Source organism: Petromyzon marinus, chromosome 42, assembly GCF_048934315.1.
Source record: "Petromyzon marinus isolate PM22_M1 ecotype Great Lakes invasive population chromosome 42, UKy_Petmar_22M1.pri1.0, whole genome shotgun sequence".
Taxonomy (NCBI): domain Eukaryota; kingdom Metazoa; phylum Chordata; class Hyperoartia; order Petromyzontiformes; family Petromyzontidae; genus Petromyzon; species Petromyzon marinus.
This window is the reverse complement of record NC_133708.1, coordinates 11366142-11388004: the sequence shown is the minus strand read 5'-3', so window position 1 is coordinate 11388004 and position 21863 is coordinate 11366142. Positions and strand designations below refer to the sequence as shown.

Sequence of the window (21863 nt, the reverse complement as noted above, 5' to 3'; positions counted from 1 at the left end):
TGATGGCAGACCATTGCCTCCCAGGTGACTCTTGCAAATGAGACCATTTACCGGTCCCTTGAGTTCTTTAGTGGTTAATCAAAATACCACTGAAACATTTCCGCTGAAGCAAGTAGTAAGTTACATCTGGCAAGGTGGCCCTGTGATCAGAGTGCATGAGTCGGGGCTCGGAAGAAGTGCACGAGTTCAAATCGAATGTTGAGTCTGTGCCTCTTGGTACTGAAAAAGGTAGCAATTAGACAGGACGACGATTCGCATCTAACACAATGTTTCAATTGAGACGACGTTGAGTATTAATATCCAGGAAGCCAGAATACAAATCCTGGATTTCAGACCGTCGTCTGAATTCCTCGTCAAATTTGTTTGTGACAATTGATCTGTAACTTACCGGTGAGTCGAAGCATTTAAAGGCACGACGATTTGATCTATTTGGATATGTCGGGTGGTGGGGGGTTGTTGTGACACAATTTTTGGCCAGATCAGTAAGTGGCCTAACCAACAAAAAAACATCAACGATGAATCGTCACCTTTGCCTGTGACAACCTACGTGTTAAATTGAAGCATTAAGTTGATGTATTCCTATAATAATGAGAATATAAACATGAAATACAATGACAGGGCACTAACAGAACATGAGGCGTCCAAATGAACGTTTGTTTACCTGAATTAAATGCAACCGATAGGTACAGCAAATGTAAGGCGACTCCTTTACTTACGAACATTCGACTTACACAATTTCAGAGATACGAACAAACCTGTTCTTATGCCCAGTTGCCTGTTTTGGACCGAGAGTTGTAGGTTCAACCGCAAAAGATGGTGGTGGCATCTACATCTGCAGAACTTGAAGAACCATTTGCATCTACATCTGCAGGAGATTACACAACGTTTAAAGCCATTCCCCGTGTTTAGTGTACATGCCCTACAACATATTTGGAATTGACAGGAGTAAAGTTGGACTTCCGAACAAGTCGACTTACGAACATACCTCTGGAACCTAACTCGCTCGTAAGTAGAGGAGTCCTTGTATATATCTTCAAAAGTGCTAATGCACGTGTGCACACAACCTGTTTAGAGTGCTCGGTTTAATTAGTTTGAGAACGGTGTTCCGGTTGGAGGTTTTTCTTTTGTTTTACTTAATTCGCCAAAAATCTGTCTTATTGTCCAGGCATGTTGACCAAACACTTCACAAATAAGTTTGGAAAATGGTCTCATGTGAAGAAAGATGACTTTGTTGTAAAAACAAGGAAAATACATGATACATTTTATATATATACAATCACATATACATGGAAAATTAATGAATATTTGCTCAAGGGGAGGATATATATTCTGGGATATCATTCATTGTATATTTATACATTCTCTGAAACAGTCTTTGGGTATGAGGGAATGCAGGACCCATCACTAATGGGTCCCACGTGGTTCTCCAATGAAGTTAGGAAGGGAAAAAAAACATCTGCATAAAGAATGACCAACAAGAATATTGACTTCACTGGAAATAAATTTCGCAATAATTCATCCCTTTTCACTTGTTCGCTGCCTCGTGCATCTTCGAGGCTGCATGTGCAAGATTCAAAAGGAGCGCATGGAAATTATAAATGTAAAGAAAAAATGTTGCTTCAGAAAAAAATATGAACACTGTTTTTATATTTCTGGTGACAGCTGGCATGTGAAAATTATATTAAAAAAATAATAATGTATCATCCTCTTGAGGGCTGCACTCCGATTTCTTTTGATGCCGGTAATTGTTTTGTATTTTGTACATCGTATCAGATTGTGTTCCTATGGGTGTTCGTTGACTTATGGTGGCCTGGATTTTTTATTCATCTGTTTCATTATTTGTCCTGATTTTTCCTTCAGGTATTTTGACATTTAGGCTCTTCCGTTTCCGTGCCGAAGCATGAAGGGGTTATGGCTGCACGTTGTTTAGCCATTAAACTTTCATGAGCACAAGATTTGAAAAAAAAATATCCGAACATCTCTGTTTGGATTTCGGATAGATTCAAGCAGTCGTGCGCATCAAACATTAATGACTCATATCAACCGCAAGTGAGCAATTTAAATTGTGCCTACAGACGTCTTGGGCAGCTACGCCTTGGAACGATCCCTCGACTGAATGAATATAAAGAACGTTTTAGAAACTCTGGTTGTGCTCACAGAATGCCACGTATTGTTTTCTCCGCGCCTGTCTCAAATGTGTTTTAAATACCTTTTTCACACGAACGATCATGTTCATCACACACACGACTTGTAAAGAGCTCAGATACAATATGTGAGTATGTGTATTTTTATTTAAAAAAAAAACTCAATTGGAGGGCATAATCACACTTGACTGCACCACACGCTATCTTACACATGATGTATTTTGTGGTAAATGCAACATTTGATCTTTGCAAACGTTTGACCGACGTACGACGTGCAATGCCATTGCATCTGCTGTACATTGAACCGGCACGGACCAGCAAAGTGAAAGTATGGAAAAGCAACCATCATGACCCAAAAGGCATGACGAGGCCTTACTCCAGCAGAGGATTGACAAATGTCTGGAGGGGAATATTTATTTATATTTAATTAACAACTAAACAATGCGTATTCAACCCCCATGAAGCTTGGAGAGCAGAAGGGAGTTCAAAATAGCTCGCAAACCAACACCTTGTGAAAGACGCAACGCAAAAGATCCCTGGGTTTGATCTCCCACGAAGCTCATATGGTCTACCCTAAATCGAATTGGCATAAACCATGGCAGATGCGGATACCTGATGAACAAATGGACAATTCAAAATTATCCAGTGTGCTGCTGCGTTCATCGAGGACAGACCGTACTAGATATATCGACGCAATGCCCGATCTGCAAATGCAAAGGAGAAATGACAGTGATACGCTTCACTGCTCTTGACGCGGTTATCTGGCTTGACCACCTTCAATGTGAACTTGTAGTTGTGCATCTTCATCAGCCATATGAAAGAAGACTATTATTGTTATTACACATCTCTACGTTTCCATCAAATTTCACTCCACACAACGGCAACCGCGACTTCAAAAGTTCCCCAAAGAGTGTCGATCACCGGCGGTTATTCTAAACGGTACCGTATTTTAAATTTGATGAAGCGCGTGATGCCGATGACGACGACGAAGACGACGTTGACCACCGATGGAAACGCGATGATGACCAGAGAGCTGGCGCAAGCGTCGTCGAGACCAATTTCTCGACGGCGGCAGGAACGCAATGGCACGACTCAGCTCATCGACAGATGGAATATAACGGAGGAGATCATTCTGGCCAGGTCAGCGTCTCATTGACCTGCCCTAGGATATATATATATATTTTTAATCTGAGACCACCTGCAGTTAACAACACCTGCTGTCCCAGAATAAATAACCCGAGGTGATTTATATGCGGTTGGTTGGTTAGTGCAGATACATTTTAAATGCATTCACGGCGTAAAGCTCGCACAGCCGCTCCGTACAAATGAGAGGCTTTCAAGTCCCTTTCCAGGGAGTTCATCTCTCCCAGCACAAGGTCATCAGCCTCGCTTGTTATGAATGCAGCCGTTGCCGTTTGGGAGGTAATTTTTGATGAGACCACTCACCTTCTGTATCATTGTCCCAGTTGTGCACCAACTAATGGAACAGATACATTTTTTAAATATATATATCTCCCTTCGTGTGAAAATATATATTTGGAAAGATATTTAAAAAACTAGGGCACGTGAAATGTGGGTGCTTGAGCGCATTATTGTGAGCAATTATAAAATGAGCAAACCTATGAGATATTAAATACTAAACAGACGATATAAGTGTATTCAGACTCAGTGAGGCTCTTCTAGCGAAACAAACATAATAATTCAATAATCAGATTTTAAAGGATTCAAATGCGTTATATATACAATCCATTAATATAAATTTGAAATACTAGTGTCATATTTTAATTTCACAATAGCCTCATGTAAATGGCACTCATTCTATATATATATATCACTACAATCAGTGAACAAAAATATTAAACAAGAAATATTATCGTGAAAACATAATTCTACAAAGAGCAATGCAATTATGAATTGGTCGCCGATTACAATTCATATGGGCAATGTGGAATAATGAATGGCTGTGTGACGCCATCGAGAGTGGCGACTGAATATTCCGCCCTCGCGGTCGCATTGACTTGATGGGGGATTGTAAACCCCTCGTCAGGATTGTGCATGTACAGCTCAAGCAAGCACAGCCAAATGTGTGATTCTACCGCTGGATGAGGGCCTAAAAATACGTCGAGCGCCCCAAAGGAACGATCGACCGTACGTCATCAAGCTCGTCAGTGCAGGTTGGTGAAAGTTTGGGTGGTGGTGGGGCGGATGGAGTCCAGAACCTTTTTTTTTTATTTTATCTCACTGACCTCTGCTGCCCACGGAATCAGCTCCGCCTATGGTTTGTATGAACTTTGGCCCTGATATAGAGACGAAGAAAAGAAAACATCAGTAACACTGGAAATGTGGAAAGTTCATTCACCCCCCCGCCCCCCCCCCCCCCCAAAGAAAAAAACACTTGAAGTTTTTTTTTTTTTAAATCTCGATTGGGCATTCATCCTCAACGGCACGGAGCCGCACTGCTGCGGAGAGGCTCCCCAATTGATTCCTCGTGTCACGACAATACAATCATGTAGGAAAAACCGAAAAATATATATCGTTTTTTAATCAAACGAGCGCTCTCTACACGAAGTGGCATACACACGTGCAACGTTGCCAAGCTGGAGCGTGGACACAACTCCTTGGCACGTGCCGTGACGGGTACTGCAAGGTCCGACCATGGCCGACGAGTACTCGCCGAGCTGCATTGGCCACCGGTTGCCGAACGATTGCATGGTAAGGTCGCGCTCGTTACGAAGCAGAGTGTGCTTGCCACAAATGAAGCACAATACCTCGCTGATCTCGTCAACGACCATAAACCATCACCACGCGAAATCCGGCTTCTGGCTGGCCATCGAACAAAGATGGTGGTCACCGCACCGCGCGCTTTCAGATGCGCTTCTGCGCCCGTCTGGAACGCTCTTCTTTCTGATATTAGGAAGCCATTGGAGCTATGCACGTTGAAATCATCGTGGTTGATAGCTAATTTCTTTCGAATTGATTTTTTGTCTTTAAGTTTGTTGTCCTTCCCCCGCACCTCCGATTAGCGCAGTCGGCTACGCACGGTGCGAAATAAAGTCCAACGTACACACCTACAACAGACTGTTTGGGCGAGTGCTGTGAGCGAGCACACGAGGAGGTGCGTGGCCTACCCCATCCCTGATGTTCACAAACCGCGTCAGGTACTAATTTTAGTTGTCATCAGCGAAGCCGCGGGATCGATTCACATATTCATCACTGTTATAGGTCGTAAACGGGTAACAAACTTGGGCCGCCCAGTAAGTAACCCAAATGTGCAAATTGCTACACCACTGCGCCACACACACACACGCGCACAAACAATTCCTTACATTAATTTAAATCAGCGATCTCTCAGGCTACGCGAGTTGCTAATTGTATAACAAGATTGAAGTGCTTGGAGAATACAGCAAACACACTTTTATTTGAATGGAGCAGATCGGTCAACATTGACCAGTGGACGCTGGTGGGTTGCAAGGAATGGCGTGTTGAGGCATCCTGACCTCTTGGAACGTGCTCGAGTAACGAAACAAAACTTAAAACTCCTTGAGGCTCACGCACACAGATCCTCGCGAGCGCACACCAAAGGCTGATCATTTTAATACTGAGATCTTGGCATCTCATCGCCAGCTGAGAGTTCGCATGGCAACGGTGCAACCTCCGTTTCCACGATCGCAATTCTGAAAGCGTCGGCCAGGCTGGCACTTTCTCGCCGCGGCGAAGACGATGACAGAGAACTTTCAGCGGAGGAAGTTGAAAATCCGCCAGCGTTTGTTTTACTGAAGGAAAGTGCGTGCGCGATCTGAGAGGCAGCTACATTTCCAACGGCCGGGAGGGAGAGGAGGAGGAGGAGGGATGGATGTGTGTCTAGTGTGGGCTGAAGAAGAGCAAGAGACAGGGCCAATGCACTTCATACTCCTGCCAAGTCAGAATCTAATCCAAGCTTCTGATTTCTCTTGCCGTGCCAGCCAGGGTAATCAGAGACGATTGCTTGGAGTGCACTAAGAGGAAATTGGCCGTGTGCCTTTTCAGCAACAGCGGAACCCACAGAGGGTGAATTCAAAAGTGGAGTTCTGTCATAGTGCTTTCTCCCACACACTCTCCCCGCCCCAGGGTGCATTTACACATTTTAATTAGAACGGGTCATTTGTAGGCATCGCGGGTGTTGCGCACACACACACACAGACAAAGATCCCTCGTGTAGCCTTCAAATGACTCTTGGGGAAAGTCCTCTTATCGAACACCTATTCGGACCAGCAGCGCATTACTCCTCCACCTCCGTACACACCGCATCAGGTAAGAATTTGAGGCTGAGTCGACCTCGTGGAGGCCCAGGACCGGTTCCAGATAATCGTCACGGGTGTTGGTGGCCGCGAACGGGAATCGAACTCGGGTCGCCGGGTTTACAGTGCAGCGCGCTCACCACTACACTACAGCTCCCAACACATACATACATGCATACACACGCGTGCGTGTACATACAAAGACACGTAAACAAAGTGTACCCCATTGCTACAGCTAATTCATTACTGTTGGGACAAGTGCTGCTGTTTGAGACGCCTATTCGTGCCAGCATGGCACATGGGAGGGTGGAGTGGCCAGTCTAATGCTGAGCTGCATATGTCTTCCCCATTGCGGATGGTGAATGCACCACCCATTTATGTCCAAACTGCACGTAAACATTTAGATTTTGAAATTCAGCACATTAAACATGCAATGATTCGCTCGCCCAGCAATTCGATGTAAAAGTCGAGTATTATTGGTTGTCCTGTCCTTACCATGTCATTAATTTATGATGATTCATTTTGATGATTCTGTACAGTTTTGTTCATTGTTCATTCGGTGAGCCAATTAGCCGAGATTGCTTATTGTGTGATATTATACATAATTATAATCGTACACACATTGTTTTATGCATGACTTGATTGGTGTATAATGCCTGTAAGAATAAACTTGCATTGATGAACTCATGCATCGCTGCAGACTAAAAACTGCGCATCGCTTAGCAGTTGGAAGCCATATCACTGGAATTGTAATGCAGTGCATTAACTGTATGCTGCTAACTCTGCACATACGCGAAAAAAAATCAATAGGGAAGATTCCCTAATTGAGAGAGTCTCGGATTCAAAACTGAAACCCGTGGGTCCAAGGTTGGGGTTGGGGCCATGAGCCACAGGGTCAAGCCGAGGCCAAGACTTGGAGAGAGCCTTTGAGTTTGAGGCCAGTAGCAAGGGCAGTCAAGGCCAGATTCCCCGGACGCTGGCTGATTCGGCACAGTGAGGAAAGCTCGTGTGTGTTGCACTTACGAAAACTGCCAACACTTTTTGGAAGATTAAAAAAAAAATCCGATAAATGACATTTTATTAACTTACTCATAATTACATTTTTTTTAAACAATTAGAATAAAATGTTTTTTTTTTTACAATTAAAAGTAACAGTAGTCAGTCAATATTTAGACATTGTATTCAATGTGTGATGATGATACGTTTTACTTGAAGCATGGTATCCTTTGACAGCGGAAATCCGCGGCAACGTGCCCTGAGGCCTGGCTCAAGGTTGAGAGGCCCTAGAGCCAACCATGAGCCCAAGGAATGGTTTTCCTAATCTCGATCCTGATAATAATAATTAGGCTTAGAGATCGCAGGAGACAGTTATTTTTATTAAGGCTAGCACCCACAAATGACGGGGTAGTGTGTTCAGCGCCATGCCCAACATGCCATTGATCTTCACACGGTGATAATATCAACACACTGCATCAGTTACTCAGATTTCAAACCAACGGAGGCCTACGACACTTGCCCCCGATGATAATGGCGAGGAATACTACCTAAGATTACTGCGCCCACCACTAAACACCAAACACGCGTCTCCAAAAAAATATTTACAGGAAAAGCTCACGGAACCGCTTTCATGTAAATTAATTTCGAAACAATAATAACATATCTCGCAATTACATTTGTAAAGTATCCTTCTCATCACCGGGCCGCTATAGTTAGCAATCATGATTACCTTCGGGGCACACGCGTCTGATTGAATGGGATTCTGACTTCTGGCGTTATTACAATCATGTGATCCGCGTCAGCTGACTCTGGTCCCCTCGTCATGGGAGATTGCAATTGGCCGCTGGAGCTGAATGGGGGCGGTATGAATAAGAATTGGGTAAGGAGATAGCCCCAAGTGTTTTTGATGTGCACGAGATGTGACACTATTGACAATAAAATGCATCAAATCTCCTCTGCTCTAGAATCGCGTTTTATTTCCCCGTGGCAGCGCGAATCCTGTTTTTTTTTGTGTGCCAGCATAACCACAACAATAAACCCGACAGCAACACGCATTGTACGGCATTTAACAAGCTGTGGATGGAAAATGATGCGAATTACTGTTTTGCGGCTAAATTAAAACAAAAAAAGTCATGGATTTTCGAGCGCATGCGAATGCGGTGCTGCTCCGTTTGCACGTCCGCGAGTGGGAGTTGCGGCGGCGTGCTTGGCGTTCTAGCGGCGACATGTCGACTCATTCGCAACACGCCACCTCGAATCGCAATTGCAAGGCCTGGTAATTGTCGCTTCACGCATTGTGAAGTTTGCAACGCATTCGCGCCACGAGTGTTAAACATTCATTGCGACATTCCAGATTTAAAGCTTTCGTGACTGCTAGGATCCATACTCTTTGGTTCTATTGGGTAAAGTCACGTAGGTGAAAATGAAATAACAAAAAATCACGACGTTTCGGCCACAACACAAGCGGCCTTTATCAGGTGAAGGGACGAGACTGTCTGGAGGACAGCGCTGGAGTGGAAGAAGCCACGCTTAGATCACGACATTTAAGCTGTGTGAGAAGAAAAAGGCCAAGTGCCTTGACAAAGGAATTAGCATATAATTTAGCATTGAAATGGCTCATTGAAATAGCTAAGTTAAAGTATACACATCCGCAGAGGTACCCCTTGACAAAGGAATTAGCATCGAATTTAGCATTGAAATAGCTGAGTGATTAGCTTGTAACTGGTCACAGAAATAGCTATGTTAAAGTTAGAGCATATACATTCACCGAGGCACCTAGTACTCATCAAACAGGAGAATTTAGAGAAACACAACCACGCTCAGACATCGGACCTGTGTGCGAGCAAACAAGGTGTTCTGACAAAGAAATTAGCATAAAAAATAGCATTTGATTGGCGTATTTTAGGAAAGAGGTGGTGTACGTACCGGTGGACTCGCAGTTTGGCGCGGGGGGGGGGGGGGGGGGAGGGGGGAGGGGGGAGTTTACCTATTGATGGTGTGAAAAGGGAATTTATAAGAGCTGCGAAAGTTTGGGGTACCACTACTTGAAAAATATACTGTACCATTGAAATGAGTTTAATGTTTGTTTAGTTCGATTTAGAACATCTTTCCAATGGTTGCTTAATTTGAAACCATCCTCTCGGTTGAAATTGTGTCTGTGTTTGTAGATCTGAATTGCTTCATGAACAAATCTCTGATAAAAGCTCGTGGGTTTGCAAAGAACCTTGGTATCGGAGAAAATTATATCGTGATCACCCACAGCATTGTAACAGTGATCAGCCACGGCAGAAGAATTCGTTTTGCCGTGTTTCAAATCTGATTTGTGCTCGCGAATTCGGTCAGAGATATGTCGTTTTGTCTCACCGATGTAGCAATCACCGCAGGTACAACTCAATTTGTAAACCCCGGGGTACTGTAAATCAGGAATGACATCCTTCACGGATGGGATCAGATCACGAATTTTGTGTACTGTATTGAACCGGACCTGGATCTTGTGTTTGTTTAGAATTTTGGAAATATTTTTAGTAACGCCTGATATATATGGAAGTGTGATGGTTTTGACCGGAGTATCAAGTGGTTGTTTCTGTATGGAGGGAGAGACAGCTTGGCGGATGGTACGGTCAGAGTAACCATTCCTTTTGAGGGCCAGGTGTATATGTTTTAATTCACTGGTCAGGTGGTGTTGGTCCGAAATGCAATGAGCCCTATGGTATAAAGTTTTGATGAGATAATTCTTTTGAGCTGGGTGGTGGTGGGAATCAGGTTTCAAGTAGGAATCTGTGTGGGTGGGTTTCCTGTAGACAGAATGCCCCAATGAGCCATCAGGTCTCCTCTCAAACAGAACATCTAAGAATGGTAGCTTGCCATCTTTCTCCGCTTCCATGGTGAATTTGATGGCGGGATGTCTGGAATTGATGTGGTGTAGGAATAGGTTTAGAGCTGGGAGGCCATGTGGCCAAATGACGAAAGTGTCATCCACATATCTCTTCCACAGGGAAGGTCTGAGGGTGGAAGTCTGGATGGCGTCTGATTCAATGCTAAATTCGATGCTAATTCCTTTGTCAAGGGGTACCTCTGCGGATGTGTATACTTTAACTTAGCTATTTCAATGAGGCATTTCAATGCTAAATTATATGCTAATTCCTTTGTCAAGGCACTTGGCCTTTTTCTTCTCACACAGCTTAAATGTCGTGATCTAAGCGTGGCTTCTTCCACTCCAGCGCTGTCCTCCAGACAGTCTCGTCCCTTCACCTGATGAAGGCCGCTTGTGTTGTGGCCGAAACGTCGTGATTTTTTGTTATTTTATTTTCACCTACGTGACTTTACCCAATAGAACCAAAGAGCATTCATCGCGACACTCAACAAAGTATCGGCCCTTGAATCTAAATCGCAGCAAGAGTCAATCACTTGGGGGGGGGGGGGGGACGTTGGCGGTCAATCGTGGTAAGCAAGCTGCTCTTTGGTTCTGGCTACCTGGGTTCAACTGCTGCCTGTGACGTACCCATGCTGACCTTCTTTCGCACCGTACGTAGTCAACCGTGCTACTCAGAGGTGCGACATTGTACAGCGGAGAGCAAGTGACATCACAAAACTTGCATCAGGAACTCACAGCGGTTTCTTGAAATGTGTTTCTTTGTTAAAGTGTGCTCAACGTGGCCACATGGAAGCAACTCCGTGTGCTTGCTCATAGCAATTGTCCCAAGCACGTACGCATGGAGTCATTGTCTAGCCGTGCCAGGCGACTGAACCGTCTTTAACCTAGGACTGGGTTGGACTCAGTGGGGTTAAAGAGACGGCGACAAAACTCGATACGTTTAAATTGTAGCAGTCATAGTTAGCACAGCGGCAGAGGGGACAAGTTGCAGAGGGGAAGGGTTGACAGTAATTGTGGAGAAGTTTCACTTATTCTTAGTGTCCCCAGAAGTCAAACTTACACTTCTGGGTACAAGAGTTCTTCAGAGGACAGTTGTGATGGTGGCATTAATGCTCTCGAAACACTACAAGCAAGATAAATGAAACAGCTCAAATTGACGCTCCAACGAAAAAACATGGAGATTTAAACGGTGACCGGATGTCTGCATAAATTAATAAACATCTGCATGGGGTGTCAAAACAGACGACAACAACATAATGCGTAACGTAATTTGATATCGGAGCAAGCGAAGAGAGAGGAGAACGTCTATTAGATTTTGCAGCCTGCGTGGAGATAATGAATATATTTTTTTTAGAAAGAAGTTTGTATTTAGGTAGAACTTATTTAGCACCGTACATAGCCAATCGTGCTAATCGGAGGTGCAGGGGAAGGACAACAAACTAAGGAAATGAGTTTCCATCTAGATTTTAAAGTAATATCGGAAGGAAGAGCGTTCCAGACGGCCGCAGAAGCGCATCTGAAAGCGCCACGCGATGCAGTGACCGTCTTTGTTCGATGGTTAAAAAGTTTGTTATTTGTGCTGGTGCACCACTGCCAACACAGCATTAGCACGTAATTTATTTATTTTACAGGAGTCGGACAAGGTGATACGCTTTCACCAAGGTTGTATACGTATCGCCATACATATTATAAATATATCCGAGATACAATCGTTTTTAGCTTACAGAATGCAACAGCAATAACAACAGGAAAAAAAACTGTTTCTTTTAATTCCCATATATTTCATGGACTTGTTTCTGCACTCAGATACAAAAACATTTTATTTGATTAAACTGTGGAAAAAGTATCGCCGTTCGTTGTCAAACTAAGTCTCTGAAAGTTTATTGCAAAAAAACAAATAACCTTGTGTCTGATAATCATCGATCTGCGAGAGTCTGGCTTTAGAAAAACGTAATAAAATTCACAGGGTAACATTAATTTAACCCTTTGCGCCTTTTTTTAATGATCCACATTCATGTCTGTTCACAAATACGCAGCGCTTGCAAGAATTGTGCCTCTCTGTGGGTTCGCCAGCCATTACTCCATGAGAGATTATAATGTTGTTTTATTTATGCAAATATCATCGTCAGTGTCAGATGCACTATTACTTTCAAAAATAACTTAATATTATGCACACCCACCGAGACAGATTAGGCAAACGCACCTCAGGACACAGTGATTTAAAGACCAACGATGTAAATCAAGACAGCATTGTTCTGCCTTTGAATTTAATCTCGGCCGTGGCTGTTAAATTGAATGCTATCCTGTGTGCAGTGTGATTTAGAAGAGGGTTAGTGGCTATAAAGACCTGTGTAAGGAGACACCGCTAACAAAGCTGCTACAAAAACAACCATGGCAAACACGGTGGCGCCTGATTTCTGAGGAAACTTTTTTTCCCTTTTACTGCTCTTTTGGATAAACAACAACATGAGGCCTCATTTGCCAGTACCAAAATATAATAATGGGGTTTTCCCCCTTATTTCTGGCGACAAAACTGAAACCTTTTGCAAGGAATCGTGTTTACATTAACCACAATACTTGCAGTCAGAATGCAAAAGAAAACAACACTGATAAATTGTTATTTAAAGCTTTCGTGACTGCAGGGATTCATATTAGAAGGGGAACAATAAAATAATAATAAATATATTATTTTATTATTCCCCTTCTACGTGCCTTTACCGAAAGAACCAAGAATATAACACTCTGATAACTCATGCATTTCCCTTGAAACTGATTGGTCCACACCAGAGACAGCTTTCCTTAGAGCCTCGTCTCAAACGGTGTTCGACCAGATGACGCCAAAAGGCGCACAGTTCAAAGACAACGCACTACCAGAGTAATGAGGGCTCGGGGTAAGCATCTACATCATGAGGCCTCCTTGACCAGTACCAAAATACAATAATAGGGGTTTTCTCCTTTTTTTTTGTTTGCATTCTGGCTGCAAGTATTGTGGTTAATGCAAACATGATTCCTTGCAAAAGGTTTCAGTTTTGTCGCCAGAAAAAGGGGAAAATCCCTAGTATAACAACAACAACAGCAGCAAACAGTCCACCCACCACGTTTCGACTGCAACACAAGCAATCATCATCAGGTGTGAAAACCATAACAATATTTTTTTTATTGTTTTATATTTTTATTATTTAATTGTTTTCCTTCTACGTGACTTTACCGAAAGAACCAGGAATATGAATCCCTGCAGTCACGAAAGCTTTAAATCAAAATTTAGTCCCCCCCACCACCGTTTTGCTATGAGATGTCAGAGCGAACTAAATGAATGCGCCCAACAATTTAACCAGGAGGCACGGCCGAACGGCGGGGTTGCTTCGGAAAATGCTCTGCCGCTCTGCGTGGCAGCGGAGGGGCCCTTCCGCGGCCGTCTGGAACGCTCTTCCCTCCGTAGGAAGCCACTGAAGCCCGTGGCATTTTTAAATCGTCCGGATTGAAAACTCGTTTCTTTGGAGCTGCTTTTGGTGTTTAGTTTGTCGTCCTTCACGGTTGGTTGGCTACGGTGCGAAAGAAGTTCGACACGCGTACAGAACAAGTGAACAGTGACACCCCGATTGACGTCTGCACCTTTAACATCGCAACGCAAAAAAACGCCGTCACTCCATCAATGCCATTCCCCGATGTACTTCGCCTCAAATCACGCTCACGTCGCTGACGGCATCAGCCTTACTTTCTCGTATCCGTAACAAACTCCAAACATGCAACAGGCATTGTCAGGGTCCGGAATCGAACCAATGTGCTCCTGTGGCTTGGCTCTCCAACACACCGGTGTGCTGTACTAGTGACGAATTGGCCACGTTCTGTTGACGTGACAAACCTTACTCGTTGGCTGTGTCGGGTGGTGGCGGGTTTTAATGACACATTTATATTTTTTACGCGATCTAAACAAAAAAAAACTCTACGGAGATAACATCTCGCTCGCCCCACCTCCTCGCCTAGTCGCCACACTTCAACCCCTCTGCCCCCCCCCCACCAATCAGTTGATTCCGGCTGTCCCAATTCTAACTCACAATTTCTCTCAATAGTAAATTATATTTTGTCTCGTGTGTACTATCTTATTGGTAATGCCTGTCGAGGTGACATTCTCTTCATTTTAGATTTATAGCTTTCGTGACTGCATGGATTCATATTCTTGGTTCTTTCGATAAAGTCACGTAGAAGGGAAACAATGAAATAATAAACATATAAAACAATAAAATTCTCACGACGTTTCGACTGCAACACAAGCAATCATCATCAGGTGTGAAAACCACGGCAAGAAAATTTGATTGCTTGTGTTGCAGTCGAAACGTCGTGAGAATGTTATTGTTTTATGTTTTTATTATTTTATTGTTTCCCTTTTACGTGACTTTACCAAAAGAACCAAGAATATATTCTCTTAAATGTCCGTGCTGTCTGTCTCATTCATATGGTCTCATTCATATCCTCTGTGTTACGTGTATTGTTTGTCTTGTTCACATTGTCCATTTATCATATACTTTGTCTCATTTAAGTCTCGTTTGTGCCAATAACATGTGTTTAATAATGCATGTAACTTGCATTAATTGTAAATAATGGATTAATACCCGAGGATACCAATCAATTGTAATCCATTAATTGACACGTTCTGACATGCCTATTAATTCATATTTTGTACGTGGGAGAAACGCGATTGCCCTGAGAAAACCCAGATAAATATAAAATAATAATTTAAATTAGTCTAAAGATTTGGTTTGTGAGTCAGCTCCTGCTTTAGGATGTTTGGCCAATTCAAATGGTGACATTTTATCTTCACGTGGTAGCAAATCAGATGAAAACCCACCGCACATACGAACGGGATGACACAACACTGCCATCGTTCGAGCCCTTGAGGACAACCCCTGGAAAGCCCTGGTAATTACCCATCCAAGTTCTACGCAGGCTCAGCCCTGCTTAGCTTCAACGATTCGAGAAGGTCCAGTTGCGTTGAGGGCGATTTGTTCAGAGGCCGTAAATGGTTGAGCAAAATGCTGTGAGTTACTCGGTCAAATGTTCTGCCCTGTGCATAGACACCCAGTCTGAGCGCCTCCACGTTTGCCAGGAGAGTTGTCAAAAGTAATGGCTTTCGACGAAGGATGATGACGCCTTTATTGAGCGCACCATCACGTACTGTTGCCAATTTATAGTCAGAGTGAAACTCACTTTGGCAGTGGGAGAGATGAGGAAAGGAAACGAGCGATGATGCAACTCGCCCAAGGGTTTACATCGCCTCGCGATCGATTGGGAATCGAACCTATTGCCTCCACATCGCAAGCCTTCTTGCCTAGACGTTCAAGGAGATGGGGGAAATTTGAGACACGTGCCCATTGAGTCGACTGCCGTGCCGGGAAATTGAATTGAACGGGTGAATTCTGGATTGCAAGTCCAGCGTACTCACCATTGCACAGCGGCAGCATGGAAAGCTTAAAAGGACATCTTAAAGTAGCATTCACGCATTAATTTGTTTTCATCCCATTAATATGTTTTTCATATCAACGTGAAAATGTGTTCTAGAAAAGTAAAAAAAACAATGCGTTGAACTTGCGGTTGCAAGCGGCGACTGCCTAGTCATGTAGATAACATGTGGATACTGTTTTTTTTTATTTGGCCAACACTGATCACTGGAGCAACACATGTTATCATCTTTAATCTCAAAGCAATGCAACGTTGCAAAATGTGCCACTTGCCAATATGATCGGACATAAATGATGCGGACTTCCACCTTCCCCCCCAACTTGTATTGAAAGGGGTCAAATTTGAGCCCTGCAGAAGTGATTCAGATGATTCGGCGCTGTGATTATAACCACAACATTTGGCAGTATCAGAGCCGGCGAATTGTCTCTTGCTCTCCATCCCAACTCGGAAAGTGTCCGTGACTACCAATACATTACAGGCTGTAGAGTGTGACCTTTTTTTAGCGGAAACGCTGGCACACAATTGATAGCAATCTCTAAGGATGGACCACCTGCGAAATGCCTGGCGCCTCACACCCCCCCACCACTCTCTACTCCTGTCTGAGTCTCTCCTCCTTCACCTCCCTCCCCCTGCTTCCTCACATCTTCCGTATCCTCTTACATTCTACGTACAGTATGAACAATTGCAGGCGTATATTTATTCGCTCGCCATCTTCTCTCGCCTCCGTTCCATTCGCTCCTCAAGACCCTTAGACTCTCTCCCAATAGGACTATACGCAGTCTAGGTTGCTTTGCCAAGTGTGTACACTATATTGATATATAAATGTGTGTAAGATACTTTTGTGAGTATGTGGTGTAACATGGGGTGTGCACATAGCGTAGTAAGTGTGTAGTGACGTAGAGTGCAGGGTTTGAGTGTGAGACAGTGGAGTGAGGGTGAACGCAGTGAGGGTGACCATCCTGAATCGGAGTGAGTGTGGTGAGGCCACGGTGGCGAGATATCAACTAACTCGCCTGGTATACAGGAGGTCGTCGGTTAGATCCCAACCCTGATGCCTGTATATTTTGAGTTTACGTGTTCTCCCCAATGGTCGTGTGGACTTGTATCCATGTCCTCCGGTGATTCCCCCCCCCCCCACATTTAGAATAAACACGCGTTCAGAGTATTTGGCTGATATACATTTCCACGTGATAAGCCACTTTGCTGAGCTATCATTTGTGGCCAGGTCGTTTCTGAAAAAGCGAGCTGTATTGCTCAGTGGGGCCTTACCTGGTTAAATAAAATAAATAAATGAAATTGAAATGTGGGTCAGCAGATTATATCATTTTTTTCGGGGGGGGGGATATATCGCGTAAATATAAATAAATGTGTTGTTAAACCCGCCACCACGCGATACAGCCAATTAGCAAGGTTTGTCACATAAACATAGCATGCCAATTCGTTACTAGTACAGCACACCAGTGTGTTGGAGAGCAGTGTGTGTATATCCGTTTTTTTTTCTGAATTAAACCTCCCACTTTTTCAAATGTCAAGGAAAACGAACAAAACGAGTTCGAGTACAACACAAGGCCCACGATGGGGCGAAGGTTTTTTTTCTTCTTTCCACTTTCCGCTGGGCGGACTTACAACTCGTCCGTTAACATTTCAGCTGTCGGGTGCATTCACGGAGAAACACAAGGGGCTGCCTCGGAGGCCTCTCTTGCGAGAGCAGACAGACAGCCCTGTGGCCAGCAAGCGGTGATTACACGAGAAAATCCCGACACCGACTGCGCCCGCCAGCACGGATTTAAACAGCCTGGCTCTCTCCTCGCTATCCTAATTGCCAAATATTTTACATATGGGCAGAATGTGGATTTTGTGGCCACTGTAATCCCCACCCTCTCTCTGTAGCAGCCCCCCCTCCCCTCCTCCGTCCTTCCTATCTCCTCTTCTTTTGATTTCTCGTTTTTGACTGAATTCTCCCTACAACTGCGAGTCATCTGAATCATAATGTACAATGTTACATACATATACAGAGGGAGCGGCATTATATTTACGCGAATTCATTATTTTAACCCTCTTTGGTGAATTTTCAGTAAATTGTATTTGTTCTTACGCCTCGGACATTGTGAGGACTTCAACAATGCAGGATGAAGAGAATGAGGTCCATTACGTACGCTGTATTATATTATTTATACTTTATAACTCATGGCAATGCAATAGTTTAAATGTTACGTTACCATGCCCTTCCCATTGCAACCACGTAATTGTCAACCTCGGTTTTGAGGGGATACTATATTGTCTAGCCTGCATGTTTCTATAAATAAAATTGCAAACATGTATATTTTTTTACGGCCAGTCTTTAGTGTAAATGCTTGGTTTCATATTGTTGTTGTTGATAGCTCTGTATGCTATTGAATTATATCCAGCAGATAATGCAATATCAATGCTTTTACTTGCATTCAATGAGTCTCAATGTTATTATTCAGAATGGATGTTTGGTCTATTGATTACAGGCATAATTGTACCAAGCACAAGCGTTAGCATATACAGTACGTAAGCAAATATAAATCCCCATATCGTCTAATGTGGCCAGCACAATTCCCGGCAGCCTTTGTCTCCCCGTTGCTGATTTTTTTTTGTTTACACACAAGGTGCTCATTTTTTTTTGTTTTTTTTTTAAGTTTGTGCAGACCTCGAGAAAAACGCTGCACCGCTTCTTATATGAGGTGCGAGCCGCAATCGTTAGCCGTGCCCGACGATCGCACTCGAGTCGCCGGGTTCACAGCACGGTGCGCTAACCACTGCGCCACCCGCACCTTCCGGGCACGACACGCACAAGTCAGGAGACGCGGCAATGCAACCATCCGTTCATTTTTCGAGCGGTCCGCGGTCATTAAAAGCAATGCACGGGGTATTTATATAAGCGGCGAGTCGCTAATTTGGGCCTTGCGTCGTCGTCGTCGTCGGAAGGTTTGGCGTTTCCACGGCTCGGAATCGATCGGATGCATTTGATTAAAAAAAGGAACAGCGTCCTTGCGACCCAAGAGATGTCCTTAAACGTGGATCCAATCAGCCCCACAGCGCCATGCTTCTCCGTCTAATGGAGTGCTCGCTGTATACATTTCCTATTACCCTAATTTAATCAGCCTCCACAAACCGGCCCGCGTGTTTGTGGGTGAAGGCGCGTCTCTGCATGAGCCTGCTCTGTTGCTTAACTCTTGTTTTTTTCTTTATTTGAAGCTTTCGTCTCTGCAGGGATCCATAAATGTTTGTTCTTTCGGTAAAGTCACGTAGGTAGAAATAAATTAAAATTAATGACGTTTCGAACACAACGCAAGCGTTCGCCTTCAGGCGAAAATACGCGTGCACATGTGCACTATTTTTAATTTAATATTTTATTTGAATGTATTTATTTATACTTACGTGACTTTACCGAAAGAACCAAAGAGTGTTTCTTATTCATCTTCTCTCACGCTCTCTCGGTTGCTTTCTCTCTTTCGTCCATCCAGCGTCCATGTCCTTCAACCTGCACCAAATCATCTTCTTCCCTTAACTCAGCCGCATGTGAGCCCCCCTTTAAACGTCACGTTAGGGGTGGTTTGGGAGGGACAATTGTGTTTTATTTTCATTATCGTGAAGGACTTGCCGTTTAGAAATATCGGCTTCTCTGCGAGGACTTTGATCTGAAAAATCCTTAATTGTGCATTTATTTATGGTGCACATGTGCACGCGCATACTCAAGACAAAGACCGCCACCCAAAGCCTTTTTTTTTAGACTGTTGGGGAAAGGGTTGCGATTGAGCACCTGTGACTGTCCGGAACACCGCACGATGATCTGATGTGGCCAGAGCCAAGCTGGCCCGCCCGCCTTTGTCTCCCCCGATGCTGATATTTACGAATCACACCGGTTACTCATGTAATGCTGACGTGAGATGAGGAGACCCAGAACCGATTCAGATACTCACCACTGGTGATTGATGTGAGCAGGAATTCAAGGCAGGCTAGTAGGCTCGTAGCTCAGTGTGCTAACCACGTGCATGTTCTCATACACAAGACAAAGATCCTCCCGATAGTCTTAACATACTGTAGGGGCAAGTGCTGTTCGCGATCACCTATGAAGGCTGGCACGGCACACGAGGGGGTGGGTGGCCAGCACCGCTCATTGCCGCCTTTGTCTCCCCAGTGGCGATGTTTACATACCGCACCAGGTACTCATTTGAGGCAGAGTCAACCTAGGGGATGCCCAGGACCGGTTCAGATAATAGCCAGTGGTGTTGGCCGCGAACTGGAATTGAACTTGGGTCACCAGGTTCATAGCGCAGCACGCTAACTGGTACGCCACCGCTCCCCACATTATTATCATACACATATATGAAATAGTAAATCACTGTAAACAATATTAGTATAACCAGGTGAAATCCCATTGAGAACACGATATTATTTTTCAAGGGAGGCCTAGGTTACAAAAGCAAAAATCAAGGCCATTTGCATGATCAGGTTTCATTTTTCAAAACCACTGTTACCTACTTCCGTGTAGCTCTTTATTTCATCACGAGCTTGTTTGCCCGTCCTGGGACGAAAGCTGTAATATTTACGAAAAAATTGAGCAGAGTATAATTGTATCTTGTGTCAATTTAATGGCAGTGAATCTTGCCCGTAAGTATGGCATCAAACACTTCACTGCATGTCACTGTAGCACTGTATATAACTGGCCTTCAATTTGTTAAAATTCACTGCTCTTATTCTGTATTCTCTTCTGCTTTCGGTCGCTGGGGTTGAAATAAATTGGAATTCGATACAATATCTGGCAAAATCACCGAGAAATGTCTATTTTACCATAATGTAGCAGCATAAATTAGACTTACCTTTTGTCTCAAGTGCTGAAGAAATAAAGACACCAAATCCACTTTGTTGCTGCGTAGAATTATTTATTAGATTAATATTTCAATAAAAAAACGTCAAACTTAAAGCGAATTTGCGAAAAAATAAAAAAAAATTGTTTGACCCTTTTCTGCGTGAGTGTAAAAATCCACCCACTCATGAATACTAATGCCGGGGGGTGCGGCATGTGGAGTGACGTCACGGGCGTTACACACAGACATTATTGGCTGATTATAGTAGTCATTTTGATCTTGGCACGCCTTCAGGAATTCCCCCCGACTCCACTCACTATGTTGGGGGGGTTTTTTGCAGCTGTTCTCAGCATGTTTTTAAGTCGTGTTCATCCAACAGTTATGATCGTTTATTCAGTAAACCTGTTGTACGTCACTTCTGTTCATATTTATTTTCAGCTCAACCTTCGCAGCAGCCTTTGTCGAGTTCCCAAATCGTTTCCCATGGTTAATTTCCATCCGTTATTACAATGACTATTGTCAGCATTTTTTTACGTGGTTAATACAAACGCTAGTTATGCTAATTCCTTCGCTTCCAAAAATCTATTTTTGGGAAAATGTCTTCTCATGTCAGCGTGAATCGCCTTGGCGAGAGCATACGTCTTTGCGCAATGAGTGTTTTGTTAATTCTACGTTTAAAGTCAGCGTAGCTTTTCCATCATTATAAATGGCTTATATATTATCTATAGATGTGTTTTATATAAAGGCCTTAGTTTCTATTGGAACATGGATTATTGCATCAGTTCCCACTGAACAGAAACCATATTCATAGTCTATAAAAGCCAGGCATCATGATATTCGATATTCATTCGCCTTTGCTCGAAGAATATTAATAGTATGTAAAAGGTCAATGGTAAAGAATTATGTTGCAAATCTACACACAACATTAAATGAGTGCCTGGTGTGATGGATGTACATAAGGAACGGCACCTATGTGATCCTAGCAACAGGACCCATCTTATGCTGTACCGGGCCATAATAGATGCTCGCTAACAGTGCATACAATCTGTAAGGTTTCGGGAACTTGTGTCGTTTGCGTTGACTGAATCGTAACGAATACATAGGTTAAAGCTACAATATGTACGTCATTCGTGCGATTTGTGTGAGAACGATTTAGGAAATGCATTCCATTGCTTTCCGATTTGCGCAAACTTGTACGTACAAGCCAGTCGAATTGCGTCGTACAAACAAGCGACCAACCAGAAACAAGCATCCCGGCTGATACAAATGACAAATATAG

At 43.6% G+C, this 21863-nt stretch overlaps 1 long non-coding RNA gene across 1 annotated transcript in view; it reads left to right on the top strand.

Moving 5' to 3' along the window:
• Nucleotides 1-4764: 4764 nt before the first annotated feature.
• The window catches only part of LOC142930615 (uncharacterized), a 33267-nt gene continuing 16168 nt past the window's right edge, over nucleotides 4765-21863 (top strand). Inside the window, exon 1 of the long non-coding RNA XR_012946572.1 lies at nucleotides 4765-6434. This is a non-coding gene — a long non-coding RNA (uncharacterized LOC142930615). The remainder of the gene's footprint in view (nucleotides 6435-21863) is intronic.